The sequence below is a fragment of the Amphiura filiformis genome, chromosome 19, assembly GCF_039555335.1.
Source record: "Amphiura filiformis chromosome 19, Afil_fr2py, whole genome shotgun sequence".
Taxonomy (NCBI): domain Eukaryota; kingdom Metazoa; phylum Echinodermata; class Ophiuroidea; order Amphilepidida; family Amphiuridae; genus Amphiura; species Amphiura filiformis.
In genome coordinates this window covers 6,517,939-6,534,423 of record NC_092646.1, presented here as the reverse complement: position 1 = coordinate 6,534,423, position 16,485 = coordinate 6,517,939, and the positions used below count along the sequence as shown (strand labels likewise).

Here is a 16,485-nt window from a genome sequence, read left to right as displayed (position 1 = left end):
ATTTGTGCTTAAATGTCGCCAGCCTTCATTGTATTACTGGGACTTAATTGCACTAGACAATTTCGTGGCCCGGGAATTTTGAATATCGCGTGTTGAGACACGGCTGTTTTATTCGTTTTTATGGTCATTATGAGTTTGTTAGCTTTTGTTTAAAATAAAACCACGTGATTCGTGCTTAAAAATTATTTTCCTAACATAAAAAGGCATAATGTTGTGATTGCCGGAGACTTCCTTTGATAGTATAGCTTCAAAAATATTAATAAAGTATACATCACATAGTCCAAGGTTCCTTAAGGGATCTAAAATGAGCGTTTATTGCGTTTCGACAGTATTTTTTGTGGGACATGGGAGCACCTCAGACCTATCGAATTGCATTCTGAATACGAAGCATGTCTTTCTGATATCAAATAATTTTCATTTTTGAAAATCACAATATAATACAAATTTTATGACAAATTATAAAAATTTGATATTTTTCAAATTTTTGATATATAACAGTCCTCGAAGTAAATTATATAAATCTAATGTTATATTCTTAAAGTGTATGTAGCAGGGAGGAAAAAGCCGACGGTCAATTGAAAATTTTGACCTTTCATATTGAAGATATGGATTTTTTCCCAAAAAGACCTAATTTTTTTTGGTGTTTTGGGAAAAAAATCCATATCTTCAATACGAAAGGTCAACATTTTCAATTGATCGTCGGCTTTTCATCCCACCTACATACACTTTAAGTATAAATCATCAGATTTCTAAAGTTTACTTCAAGTACTGTTAAATATCAAAATATCAATTTTAATGATTTGCCATAAAATGTGTATTAAATTGCAAATTTCAAAAATCAAAATTATTTGATATCAGAATGACATTCTTCGTATTCAGAATGCAATTCGATATGTCTGATGTGCTCTAATGTCCCAAAATAAATACTGTCCAAACGTTCATACCCCAGCCCTTAAGGAATGCTAGACTTCAAATTTTCTATTTTGTTTATTGGGAGACAGGTGTTTTTTGAATCATTCTATTCACGAAGTCAATAATATTATGCAATACCTGCAAGTAGGCTACTATAGCAGATACTGAATTTTTTACCTGGTTCAAATATTTTGAATCGGTCCGTTTCCAAAGTGCTGTTAATTGGGCTATTCCATTTGAAATCCATACACCCCTATACAAGTCCTTAATCTTCCACACATGGAGTATAAATTTCAAATAGGGTTACAGAATGGGTGATTCCATTTAAAATCTACATCCCTGTGTGGTAGATGGAATAGCCCATTTGTTCGACACTTTCGACAATTTAATATCTTAAATTTAAAATTGCCATCACTTATATTACTTAATCTTACGTTTACAATGTAATGACATAACACATTTAGTCGGGATATGAGAACTATCATAATATTTAGTTTTCTTGTAATATTATAAAGTATCTCCTTATATTACTAATTTGTTCGACACGTTGTATTGCTTATGCTCTTAAATTTCAAACACTGGGAAGTTTCTTCTAGACCGCCGGTTTTCACATGTTTGTTGATGTTCTTACTTTCCAAATACCAAGAATAATTGTGTAATTTTTTCGACGACGAGTCGCTGGTTTTATGCTGCTCATATTCCACTATGAGCTCATGGGTTTTGTCAATTATGTTCCATTCTTTCTTAAACGTCCTTAATTTTGCATTTTGTTATCTTACAACAAGCATATTTACTTTTGGCAAAATAAATTTTTTAATACAATCAGAATCGGCCTGTACCCGTATCAGTGGTGTGTAAAGCCTTTTGGACTGTGTAACGCTCCAGCCACATTTTCTCGCCTGATGGCGACAAGCATATTTACTTTTGGCAAAATAAAATTTTAAATACAATCAGAATCAGCCTGTACCCGGGACCTGTATCAGTGGCGTGTAATGCCGTTTGGACTGTGTAACGCTCCAGCTACATTTTCCCGCCTGATGGCGATTGCCTTCCATGGATTGACCTTGCTCCTGTATCTGGTCGACGTGGTGGTTTACTGTAGTCAATTATCAGATTTCGATCGCTGGTCGCTAACATTTTTGACTATGAACCAGTTGATAATGACGCTCCATTATTCCAAGGTTATCTCATATTTATGATGCGAAGGTTTCATTTTAAATGTCTACAACAGTTTGATTGTTTCTAACACCTTTGTCTATATTCTTCCTTTTTATGTCGGGGGTCACATTTCATCAGTATAAGGCGGTTTCTATTCAACAGTTTTAAAAATTGATCATCCATTCAAAATATTGGTTTCGAATTTTTGTGTGTATATGTGTGTATATATGATAAACAAATGATATTAAGTTTTGCGTAGGCAAAAAGATGCGAGTAACTTTCTGATAGATTTATAAAGAGTAAACTTGTACGAAATGACCTGCAAAAAGCTGCAAAAGTTATCCCACACGGTATCTTGTCATATAATTTATCATAATTCAATAGGTATCCAATGTATAGGTAAAAGGTATCTGTAATGAATAATCACATTTGAATGATTCCTGATGACATTGATCTGAACTTTGACATGACCTTCAAATTCCCTGCGCTATCTTTTAAAGACATTTCTTGTTTCGATTTCCTGATTTATGGAATCACTGACAGTCAATTTAATGACTGTTGTGATCATCCTCTCTCCTTTTTTTTACTATCTAGCCATTATATGGTAATATATTTGAAATATGATCTCTTCTTCTGTCAAACGGCTCCTTATGAATTTATTAATCCGGAACACTATGTACATCGTGATCTGACAATATCAACAACAAAATAGGAACTCCTTGAGGGCAATAATATTTATATGTCGGTGCACAATCTTAATTATTTGCGTGCTAGCCATAGACTTCAACATAAAAAGTCCCAGTTTTGAGATATTTTCTCAAAATATCAAGAGCTATCTTAAAAATCGCTGAACCAATACTTGCTTGTTTGTACTTATTTTAATGCATTTTCCAAGCTGATTCCAAATATGTTCATGAATATTTACAGTTCTGAAATAGTTTAATTTTAATTTGAAAAATTAAATTTTATTTTCTTATCTTATCTTCTGCATCAATGGAGAGAGTTAAACTTGCGCTTTTAGTTGCTTGTCCCTTGAATCAAGAAGAGTTACTGGTATTTAAACATAAAAGCGTTTTTAACACTACGGTTCCCGCCTTTTACATAGTCCAGTAAAAACAATTCCCGTTGTGCAAAAAAGAAATCGAGACACGCGAACATTTAACGACCTTTAATAAAAAAATTAACAAAATACTCAAACATTGGTGAGGCATAATTATCATGATTATCGAGTGTGGCCGTTGTAATTATGCATTTTAAGACGAACCGGAGGAGAGCATGACCTAGCGGTGTTTGCACTCAAATACTGAGACAACATTACTGAAGCTCACACAAAAGAGCAATGGTATGAGTTCTATAAAGGATATCCCAAGAATTGATGTAAAGGGGTGTCACAACCTCCCCATGTGCATGATTTTTCTTAATAAGAGTAAACGCTCCTTAAAACATATTCAATGCAAGTTCTGCTATATTCATACGTTGTTATTTTTGTTTGTGGATTTAATATAATGAGTTACAGAGTACACCATACTTAATGAAAGATTAGGTATTAACAATGTTTCGAATATGTAGCACATGTGACATTTATAGAACGCCATGCTCAAAGAAATTATACGATTGTCTGGCAATTAAAAACAGAACGAAAACAAACTACCTTAAATTAGGTTGAAAATATATTCATACGCATATCATTCACGCTTTGGCTAAAGAATATATTTAACGTCAGGGTGTTATTATCGGTAAATCAATAGGACAAGAATGGTCAGATTGTTTTAAGAACATTTTAAAATGCAGGTTTTAATGCAATAACTAGACCGTAAAGGTAATAATGCTAACATGTAAGGAAATGAATTAACGACGCACAATGATAACAAATTAATGCTATAAAAGGGAATATAAGTGGTCAAAATATTTTGAAAACATTTGTAAATTGCTTGATGTAAGTTCTGATTCTATAATACACATTAATTTAACGCAAATAACTAATAATTAAAGCCAACAATTGATATATGTAAAAAACACATATAACACATAAACACAAAATAGAAGAGGACGGATGGATGAAAACATTTTGCCAACATTCCAATTTGAAGATTGACACTATTATAGCCAATTACTCTAGGCAAAACAGCCTCTTGTTGAAATTGAAAAAGATGTCCCAACAAAGCGCTGATGTCAACACAGTTGTCAAAGACACCTTTGTGTGATACTTATATTTCCTACCTAAATTTGATTAAATTGTATTTTAGAAGTCATGTGTGTCATTTTGAAGCCAGTTTTATTCAAGATGGTTTCTACATAAGATAGGTGTTATATTAAAATCTAGCTGACAGAAATGTGTACACTCTTCATCCTGGTCTTTATGCTACAGCAATTGTCATCACCATGGGGTACACATACGGTACCTAATGAAAGATTTATTATAACAATGTTTCAAAAATGTAGCAAATGTGACATTTTTAGAACATCATGCTGAAAGAAATTATACGATTGTCTTGCAATTGAAAAGAACGAAAACAAAAAACCTTAAATTAGGGTGAAAATATATTCATACGCGTACCATTCACGCTTTGTCTGAAGAATATATTTAACGCCAGGTTGTTATTATCGGCAAATCACATATAGCGTAAGAATGGTCAGATTGTTTTAAGAACATTTTAAAATGCATGTTTTAACGCAATAACTAGACCGTAAATGTAATAATGCTAACATGTAAGGAAATCAAACGCACTATTCAATGAATTAACGACACACAATGATAACAAATTAATGCTATAAAAGGGAATAAGCGGTCAAAATATTTTGAAAACATTAATTTCTTGATGTAAATTCTGGTTCAATAATACACCAGGCAAATAATGAATATTAGAGGCCACAATCGATATGTAAAAACTCTCGGCAAAACAGCCTCTTGTTGAAATTGAAAAAGATGTTCCAACAAAGCGCTGATGTCAACACAGTTGTCAAAGACACCTTTGTGTGATACTTATATTTCCTACCTAAATTTGATTAAATTGTATTTCATGATTTTAGAAGTCATGTATTGTCATTCTGAAGCCAGCTAGATAGGTGTTATATTAAAATCTAGCTGAGAGTGACAGAAACGTCTAAACTCTTCATCCTGGTCTTTATGCTACAGCAATGGTCATCACCCTGGGGTACACATACGGTTTTATTATATAAGATTTATTATAACAAAGTTTCAAATGTGACATTTTTCAAAGAAATAATACGATTGTGAGGCAATTAAAAAGAAAACGAAAACAAACAACCTTAAATTAGGGTGAAAATATATTCACAGGCATGCCATTCACGCTTTGGCTGAAGAATATGTTTAACGTCAGGGTGTTATTATCGACAAATCACATATAGCGTAAGAATGTTCAGATTGTTTTAAGAACATTTTAAAATCCAGATTTTAACGCAATAACTAGACCGTAAATGTAATAATGCTAACATGTAAAGAAATCAAACGCGCTCTTCAATGAATTAACGACGCATAATGATAACAAATTAATGCTCTAAACAGGAATATAAGTGGTCAAAATAGTTTGAGAACATTTGAAGACCTGAGCGCAAGAAGACCGTAAGTCTACTTAACATGTATACACTAAAGTTGCGTATAGTCTCGTATAGTTTCGTACATGTGTTTCAGGGGCCAAAACAAATCTTTCACAACCTTTCATGATGTTTTCACCCTTGTTATAAGCAAAGGTGTTTCATATTGGCGATGAAACGAGCGTCTGAAATAGCCAAATATCTCCCAATGAGGCGCGTACAAGTGGCGATTTAGTAAACATGGATAGTATATATTTCAATGCAAGACTATTTTTACGAGCTACTTACGCCTAGGCGTAAGTGCATATACACCAAACGCAAGTCAATTGAAGCCGTACAATTTACCGCGAATTTAGGGCCGTAAAATTTAGATTCTTCTTTTGTCTAGATTAGCACCCAACCGCACATCTCAAGGTTTTATGTCAAAAATTAACATAACTTACCAAAACGAAAACTGAAATTTACGAGCTTCAAATTATTAGTAACTAACCAAAGGCTAGAATAAAAGATTGGTCACACCTGGGAGGCTACCACTTCAGAATAACAATGACGTACAAAAACGGATACGGAAACAGAAACTGAAAAGATAAAACGACGGTTAATATGTTACAATAAATTATTAACTTACGACGTATTAGACTCTGATTTGATTAAACTTAGTTAATTCCCGGGGGGCACTTCAACTTTGGAGGTGACGCGTATGTAGGGCTGTTAAGACCCCGTTTTTCAGCATCGCTGTCACCCAAAGACCCCATATTTATTTACGAACACATGCTCTGTCCCGGCTCTGTCACCCGAAGACCCCATATTTTTCCATTTGATCTGTCACCCAAAGACCCTTACAAGTTCAATTTGAACAGCAACTTTCATTTATCACTGATTTTGTTACTTATTTTGAAAAACAATGAAATTTGAAGCCATTTAGCACTAAAAATTCGATGTTCGAGGTTTCTGTGGCGCTTTTTCGGTTTTCACCCAAAGATTCCATTTCAAAAAAGGTCATGTTCTCACCCAATGACCCCATATTTTTTACATTTTGCTCTCACCGAATGCCAAAAATCATGCTCTCACCCAATGACCCCATATTTTTTTTTTTTTTTTCTCACCGAATGCCCCTTAGTGCGAAAGTGCCAGCCCTACACCTATATCCATTTCAAATTGAAGTGCCCCCCGGGAGTTAATTCGCCAACCAGCAATACGCATGATTGTATTTTATGATCATTAGGCCTATTATTTGCTAAGAAAACTTCCCAGAGCGCTCTACTTTTCATATTCGTACATAACATCGTAATTCAGAGCGCATGTCTTCTCTAAATCTAATGTTTAGAAGTAATTACATGAAATGAAATTTCTAAAATCTTATGTCAAAAGTAGTATCACTAATATGCATGAATTTCATTATTTTAATATATTATACATCTCTAGCAAGAAGTGTAACTTGTACTGTTATAACCACACTTTGATTATGTTTATTACAAGGATTATAAATAGCTCAGGGGGATACTGTGATATTTCAATTGATCCCAGATGGCAGCCAAAATATATGAATCCTTTTGAAATCGAAAGCTTACTTTGAAACCTCAATTCCTTTTAAGGCGAATAGCATCAACTAAGGGGAATAGCGTCATTCCAAATTATGTTGACTTGAAATCGCGTTTTTATAAAGCAGGATCTTAAAAAGCAATGATAATCCTTCCATTAATATGAATTAAGCCACCGTTTTATTTTTGTCACAAGCAATTGAATACATGCTTCGATTGTTATTTCATACAGATATATTGGTTATTCATATGCAATTCCTATAGGGTATGTAATATATTGTCTAGGTCTGTTAATTTGACAAACACGATTTCGAGAGCATATCTTATCACAAAGTACATGAAGTAGGCTATTTTTCCAACTCAAAATTTGCTTTCGATGAATAATACAATGACGTGCAAAATTACCGCCATAAGGTAAAATTTCACGTATAAGCTACTCATGAAAACGATGTTTAATCTATAGTCGTACTTACAGGTCTACTTAATTTTGTAATATATAAACAGCATCTTCAAACATCATTCGCCAAATATCCCCACAAAATTCTATACCAGTATTCGATAGAAGTTGACTAGTAACTATTAATTTTATTTGTTTAACATCAAGCATGGAAAAGGAAATAATACACTAGAGGTGTAAAAAGAAAACCCCCTTTTAGGGAACAAATCAAAACTTCGGTTCCGGGTGATTTCCGCCGGAAACCAACCAGAACAGGCGGTCAACCGGCGGTTGAGTTTTGATATGATCCTTTGCCATATTAGGGCCACTGTGTCTTCTGTTCTACGTGTATTACTTCGTCGAACATAGTTTAACATAGTGACGAATTGGAAATAATTATAAACCATCACTGAAGCATCGTGCTACACGTTGATAGCGCTGGACGACACTTAAATGTAACTTTACAAGTTAATTCGCCCCTTTAATACAATGTGCAAACTATAAGCATTTACACGCACTTGAATAATTACAAACTATATATATAAATATATATATTTTGTGAATATGTCTATAAAAAATAAATATATTCTGTGCTGTATCTATAAAAAGAGATGCACTAATATTAATTATATTCGAGATCGCTCGTGTATTTGAGCCCACTAATTATGTCATAATATTTTTCTTTCGGTCACCATTACGACATCATTTCATTGTAAGTTGAATATTAATGCTCTGCGTGCTAGCCATAAGCTTCAACGTAAAAAGTTTCGAAATATTTTCTCAAAATATCAAGAGCTATCTAAAGAACCACTGAACCAATACTAGGCGTGTTTGTACTCATTTTAATGCATTTTTCATGTTGATTCCAAATATGGTCATGAAAAGTTATAATTCTGACATTTTTGAAATTTTGAATTAAAAAAAAACTTGTCGTCTGCAGTCGACACCTGGGTGGAGAGCGTTAATGTTTTTGCATCCATTCAAGTGGAAGGATGTATGGGTCGACTTGTTTAAGTACATGCGAGTGACCACGGTGGCTGTGTTTTAACGTGTCATAACAAAAGTTGGACGGCGATATAAAAAATATTCATAGAAAATATTCATTCTTAAACCTTTATAAAGCATTGTAAAGCTTTATTGCCGTATAAATGTAGTAGCGTATTATTATCAGGCTTTACTTAAAGGCCCATTCAGTGATTTGCTCATCCGGATGATCGTAAAAATCATCAAAATTCAGATTTTGGTACCTTTGTAATTGGCATAGATGTGCTAACATAGCCTGCTAGTGGTTCGGTCGAAAGCCGTGTATTTTAGACAAAATAAAGCATTTGCATGATTCTGGACTTTTGATACTGACAGTACAAAAAGTCCGACTCAAGATCGAAAGAAGCTCACTCTCCACGTACCAACACGCGTTGCGTATTGTTTCTACTACTTATTACATCAGTAGCTACTATTTTAAACAAAATACACAATTTTAACTGTTTTTCATATTTGAATTGACCGTTAGTTTGCCTCGGTGACGTTTAATTGCTTATTTTGTTTTCTACTACAAAAATTAAGCGTCTGTTTTAAATCAATTTAGACTCTACTTCCCCGTGTTAGAAACACTGGACTAGGAAGTTTTTCCAGTCGATTGGTGGCGCACTGTACGAAAATCTCGATTTTCTCAGGGATTTTCTCGAGTCGATCTGAGTTGAAGTAGAAAACCTTTCTAAAACTTCTGTTTTTGACTAATTTGTCGATGTATTCAGGGAAAAGTGGTTTAATGAAATTCTGTAGACTTATTCTTTATTTCTAAGCAACTCTGACAAATTTCCATTTTTTAAATGTTCCTGTGAAATCACTGAAAGGGCCTTTAATCCGATTTCACCGGAACAATTGCAAAGGAAGCGAGCAAAAATGGTCGTCAATTTTACACTACATTAGCAAATTTTGACATTTATCAGGCAAATTGCGTGTGAAACTTTGGAATAATATACTATTTTGGCTCAAATCAAGGTGTTTACCGAACTAAAAAGATGTGCAGGGCACATTCTGGTCGATTTCTCCCCGGTTGACATGGTAGGTTAAACTGGCCTTTCCGGTAAGAGCCACCAGAGTGCAATCTTTTTTCAATTTTTATGCTCTTTATTTTACGTAATCAATTTCTTTTCTAATAGTAATACACGTTTCCTGACCTACTGCGGGACCTACTGACACCATCTCTAACACTTACACACTCTGACGCGACGCTAAGCCCAAAGTGTTATAAAATAACAGGTCAAGTGAATAGGGTTCAGAAAATGGAACCTCATCAATCACTACTCTGTTTTGAAACACGCAAATTAACAAAATTTGAGTTATTTTAGGCTTACGGCTTGATATTGCATTTGGACTTAATAACCAAGCTGGATGAGTAAGGTACCATATAAACGCCAGTGAACCGCAGCACCTACGGATCAGCAAATGGTCAGATTCAGTTTGTAAAATGATCCATCATTATTATAATATTTAATGAAATTGCACATTTCTGACAGATTCTAAAAGGTCAATATCCTGGCCGCATGACCTGAATAATTGAAATCTTCCAGTCATAGTTCATTATCTTAATCATTATATTAACCATTTGATAAAAAAGAAGGTATACTCTCAATCATAATCGGGAATGGTACCAGTCTGTACGGTACGAGGATCATTTAGAATCCTTTACAGCATGTTTCTGTTGCGTTGTCGTTCCTAACACTCGTCGTTCCTCATGCAGTCTGGGCTGGAGACTAGAGAATCATTAGAGAATAGAGAATCTTACTTTTGTATTCAAACATCAATTTGATATTTACACATTTTGTTCAGTTGAAATCTTTGATTTGGTTTTTGTCATTATTTATTCCATCTCTCCAATCCCTCTGGATTTCCTGTTTCTGTGTATCTGTTCACGGTTGGTAAGTGCGGCATTCTTCTTTACGATCTACATTCCCCAAATCATGCCCACCATTACCTGGTTAAAACACTCACACTCGCGCACAGACAATACATAAGATAAAGGCCTACATTAAAACAAACACGTGTTTTATATTACCCACATTTAGATGCACGGCCAAAATTACGACCAGAAGTGAAAGCGGCCATCTACATTGGGAAATTGCCACTTCATTCTGTGTTATTTTGGTCTTTACTCATACTGCAGTTACTGTCCGTTTTCCTATACACAATACACAGTGCTCTTTCCCATTGACGCGTGACCTTTACAAATAGCCCTACGTTAACAGTATGGGGATATGACTAGTTAACGTCGCTGTGTGAAAAATAACCGGCCAATATTAAAAATACTCTTCTAAAGTTCTAGAAAATATAGTTTTTTAACATGTCCTAAATTTTTAGCTAATTTAGATGTTTGGAAATATTCGTACTTTGGTGTTTTAGTTAATGTTATAGGTAATAGTACATTGCCTAGTTAACGTCGCTGTGTGAAAAATAACCGGCCAATATTAAAAGTACTCTTCTAAAATTCTAGACAATATAGTTTTGTAACATGTCCTAAATTTTTAGCTAATTTAGGTGTTTGGAGAGGGTCGTACTTTTGTGTTTTAGGAAGGACATGTAAACGACAGATAACACCAAAAATATGAAGAAATTATTTCCAAACCGTGTTAAGTCAAAAATCATTATGTTGCTCATTTTCAAGAATGCTGGTTTACAAAAAGCACGCCATTGTCTGATTTCGTGAACAAAGCCACACATAACATTGTTTCCTTTCGTTTCCTTTATAATCGGTTACCCAACTGAAGCTATGAATACCAGCTTTATTGCGATATCGCACATGAAAACAGTCACTTGTGCACAACCAGAGAAGATCCGATTTAATCAGTTGAGCTGTTTCAATGAGTGTTATCTTGGTTTAATAGCTTTTAATGGGGTTAAGTCCTGCAAAGGTCGAGATGAATTCTACTGTAGACATGACTGCATCATGTATGGGGTAATAATTGTTGTAAGGACAATGACTTCGCAATGTTCACTGTACCCTGTATTGTTGGGTTGGGCTAGTATTTAGGGTTTGGCTCAGCGTTAGGAGATATGGTATATACCAGTATAGGGTTAGAGTTTAGGATTCGCGACATTGTCAAGGTGAAATGAGTATTCCAATTCGGAATTACGTTTAAAGGTTATGGTGGTATATGTGGATGCTAGGATTAGGGATAGGATTTGGGGTATGGGTAGAAAACGAAATGATTGCCGCAATCCACATCAAGGGTGAAGAACTAATAGAAATACTGTTAACCTGTATTCCTTTGATGTAAACTGTAAAGTCACAATAATAAATCAAAGGAACCTACTAAACTTAGTGCCAGCTAGATCGAAAAATTTACTGGATTTTTCACAAAACGTTTTCTTTTACCAAGAAGCATCTTTATTTCTGTTGTTCACATTTCACAGTGCTTTTGGAAGTCATCAAATCATATCTGATAGGATGCGATTATTGTATTTGTTTACATAAAGGTACGTAATGTAATATAATACAATATATTTACAGTCTTATTTTACATTACCTATCTTACAGTACTGCTTCTATCGCTTCTGTTTCTTATTATTCGCAGTGCCTTTTCTGGGTTTTGAAAGTTTTGTCAAACTAGCGTACTGCCTCAAGCTAAGATACCATATTGTAGACACTCAGGGAAGAGCGAAACATATTTCGAGCGTTATATATTTCTGGAGATTAAAAAATGTGAGCTTTCTTCTGATACCAAAATCTCAATTTTGATGAGATAAATGAAATGAGAGGCTGGTCACATACCTTTAATTGACTATAAAGATTTCAGATATCCAGGAAGATAGACGGCAAGTATATCTAGTTTACCAATTTCAATGGGGAGAAGTTAATTCCAAATCAAGCAATTACATCTTGTGTGACTTGTTAAATCGGGCTTCAATGTTTTGGACGCGAGACATGCATTTACGTAATTGTGTGGGGATTTCCCGGTCCCTAAAAGTACATGAATTAATGTCAACTTCGTCCCCAGTTGATGGTCCTCATCTGTTGAATGTTTTTATGCAATCGACGTCAACACGCCCAGGAAATTATAATAACTCGTGGTTTATTTGCAACGCCTCGCATCAGTGCAAAGTCCTTTTTAGGTAGCCATTTATGATTTCTGTATTAGTATATAGTACTAAAGCAAAAAAGACGTATTAGTCCAATTTAAGTGCACACGAGTATTTACAGTTTTATAATCGCGGTGATGAACGATTCAATTCTGAATCCGGGCCTCTGACCAATGACATACTTTGTTATTTCTTGCACCGAAGCATATCATCGAGTTCAAGGTTGAGAGGGTTAAGATCAACCTGAACTCTCTCCATGCGGTTGTCGAATGCAGACGACAATATTTCAATATTTTTTGAAAAAATCAAAAATTTCAGAATTGTAAATTTTCATGCCCATATTTGGAATCATCATGAAAAATGCATGAAAATGAGTACAAACAATCCTAGTGGTTCTTAAGATACCTCGTGATATCTTAAGAATATATCCCAAAACTTGGGACTCTTTATCATGTTTATGTTGACGGCTAGCACGCAGAGTAACCCTTCACATTTTAATTTTATCTAATTCTTTATTGTTACGTAACCCCTTGTTTATTACGACACCAGATCTGACACTTATATAATCTGACATTAAGAGCAAATTATTATAAAAACAGGTCAAGTGAATAGGGTTCATAAAATGGAACCTCATCAATCAGTATTCTGTTTTAAAACACGCAAATTAACAAAATTAGAGTTATTTCAGTCTTACGGCTTGATATTGCATATGAATGAGGTACCATATAAAAGCAGCACCTACGGGTCAGCAAATGGGCAGATTCAGTTTGCAAAGTGATCCTTCACTCTTATGATATTTCATAAAACTGCACATTTCTGACAGCTTCTAAAAATGAATTTTCTGGCCAGATTACCTGAATAATTTAAATCTTCCAGTCATAGTTCATTATCTGAATCATTATGTTGAGCATTAGTTAAAAAATGAAGGTGCTTTCAATCTTAATCGCGAATGGTACCAGTCTTTACAGTACGAGAATCACTTACCGAGAATCACAACCTGTTTCTATTACGTTGTCGTTCCTAACATTCGTCGTTACTCGTGCAGTCTGGGCTGGAGACTTAAGAATCATTAGACATGTTAGAGGATCACAGTTTTGAATTCAAATATCAACTTGGTATTAACACATTGGTTCAGGTAAAATCTTTGATTTTGTTTTCATAATTATTTTTTCATCAAATATGTAATTTATTCCATCTCTTCGTCAACATACATTGTATCCCTCTTGGTTTCCTGTATCTGACCAGTATCTGCTCACTTTTTATAACTCAGACAAAATATATGAAACCAAACCAAACGTTTTGATATCGTTAATTGCCAATATAGGTCAATCAAACTTGGTAATTACCTGCTCAGCCCCACCACACAAACAGGCACCAACGTACTACGTGCATTTACGTAAAACAAAGTCTAAGACCTCCCTTTGGCAATGAGAATACAAACAATCTTGACGCTAATGCTGATTTTCCTGCACTACCACCAATATGACAACATACCACACCCCACACACCCCCCACATATCATCATACACCCCCCAATCACACCCCCCCCACGCCCTGAACCATTATTGAAAGTAAAAAATACTGAGACGAGTCGGTCACATTTATGCCGTGACCAAACCAAGTGCGGTATTCTTCTATACGATCTACATTCCCCAAATCATGCACACCTTTACCTGGTTAAAAAAACTCGCACTCGCGCGCAGACAATACAAATAGCTAAAACAAACACGTGTTTTACTTTACGACCAGAAGGGATAAAGCGGTCATCTACATTGGGAAATTGCCACTTCATTCTGTGCTATTTCGGTCTTAACTATGGGCTAATAATAATTGTTGTAAGGAGACAATGACATCGGAGTGTTCGCACTCTGTGTTTTAGGGTTGGGGTTACAGTTTAGGGTTTGCCTTAGCGTTAGGGGTTATGGTTTATATAGAGTCAGGGTTAATTCGTGTTAATGTTAGGGTCGAATTCCAATTCCGAATTAAGTCTATGGTTAGAGATCAGATTAGGGATAGGACTAGGGATATGATTTGAGGTATGGATAGAAATGATTGCCATACTAGTATAGTACTAGTAAACGGTAGTATCTCTATAAAAAACATTATATTAACCTGTATACTTTGATATAATTTATTGTTAAGTCACAAATAAATTTACAAAACATTAAGCATAATAATTAAGTAAGCATCTACTTATAGATTTTTCACAAAACGGTTTATTTGTACGAGGAAGCATCTGTTTGTTCACATTTCGGAGTGCTTTTAGAATAAGTCATCAAACACATCTGATAGGATGCCGTTATTGTATCTGTATACATAAATGCACCTAATTCAATGGAATGCAATGTCTTTTACACTTACACTTGATTAAAAGTGCTTTTGTACAGCTTCTATCGCTTCTGTTACTTATTATTCGCTGTGTCATTACTGGGTTTTGAAAATTTTATGATACTAGCGTTTTATGTGAAGGATGTACAACCTCAAGCTAAGATACCATATTGTAGACACTCAGGGAAAAACCAAATTATTTTGGGCGTTAAATTTTACCGTATAATGAAAAAATGTTAGCTTTCTCCTGATACTGAAATCTCAATTTTGATGAGGAAAAATGATGGGCGAGGCTGGTCATATAACTTTAATTGACTAAAAGATATAAAAAGACTAGTACGATATCCAGGGAGACATATGATTTATTTTACCAAGTTCCATGTGAAGAAGTCAATTCCAAATCAAGTAATTGCATCATTGTGTGAAATGTTAAACTGGGCTTAAATGTTTTTTGAAGCGAGACATACATTTACATAATTGTGTGGGGATTTCCCCGTCCCAAAAAGTACATGAATTGATGTCAACTTATCCCAAGATGATAGTCGGCAACTCGGCATCTGTTATATGTTTTTATTTAATCGACTTCAACCTATCCAGGAAATTATAAGGGCGTGTAACTCGTGTTATTTGCAACGCCTGCAGCAATGATAGTAAGGCCAAAAAAAAATTGTTTGGTTGCCCTTTAAAGACAAAAATTAGGAGAGTCGGTAGGTCGATCCTTTTTTTAATGGACTCTTCCTCCATTTTGAAACGGTTAGTATTGACAAATACAATTAAATGGAAATACTTCTTATTTTTAATCAAATATGCATTTAATAAATGAAATGAGTGAATAACAAATATAAAATGTCCTTGATATTGTCCAAATTTAAGGTTTCTTCTAAAAAAGTGATTGAAAATAAAAAACCGACCCAAGATTTCTGATTTTTTTTGGGTAGGTTTCTGAGGGCAACCAATTATTATTATTTTGTATTCTTACCTAACCCCTTTTATTACAAATTTACTGACCTAACGACACCTAACACTTACTTACTCTGACGCTTAGCGCAAAGTGTTATAAAAACAGATCAAGTGAATAGGGTTCAGAAAATGGAGTTACTTTAGTCTTTGATATTACATTTGGACTCACTTAAAAAGCTGGTTTAGTAAGGTACCTAAAAGCCTCTGAACCTAGCACCTACGGATCAGCAAATGGTCAGATTCCGTTTGCAAAATGATCCGTCATTCTTATGATATTTCATAAAATTGCATATTTCAGACAGATTCTAAAAGGTCAATATCATGGCCGCATTATCTGAATAATTTAAATCTTGAAGGTCACAGTTCATTCTTTGAATCATATTAACCATTTGATGAAAAAAGAAGGTACTCTCAATCTTAATCGCAAATGGTACCAGTCTGTACGGTACGAGAGTCATTTAGTATCATTCACAGCCTGTTTCTGCTGCGTTGTCGTTCCTAACACTCGCCGTTCCT

At 34.6% G+C, this 16,485-nt stretch overlaps 1 long non-coding RNA gene across 2 annotated transcripts in view; it reads left to right on the top strand.

The window, feature by feature from the left end:
• LOC140140865 (uncharacterized) overlaps positions 1-16,485 on the top strand; it is an 83,720-nt gene that overhangs the window by 2,028 nt on the left and 65,207 nt on the right. The window contains exon 1 of one of the 2 annotated variants that reach the window (XR_011857327.1): positions 12,058-12,078. The exons of the other annotated variant lie outside the window; for it this stretch is intronic. This is a non-coding gene — a long non-coding RNA (uncharacterized lncRNA). Of the gene's footprint in view, positions 1-12,057; positions 12,079-16,485 lie in introns of those variants that run through there. 2 annotated transcript variants of the gene reach the window in all.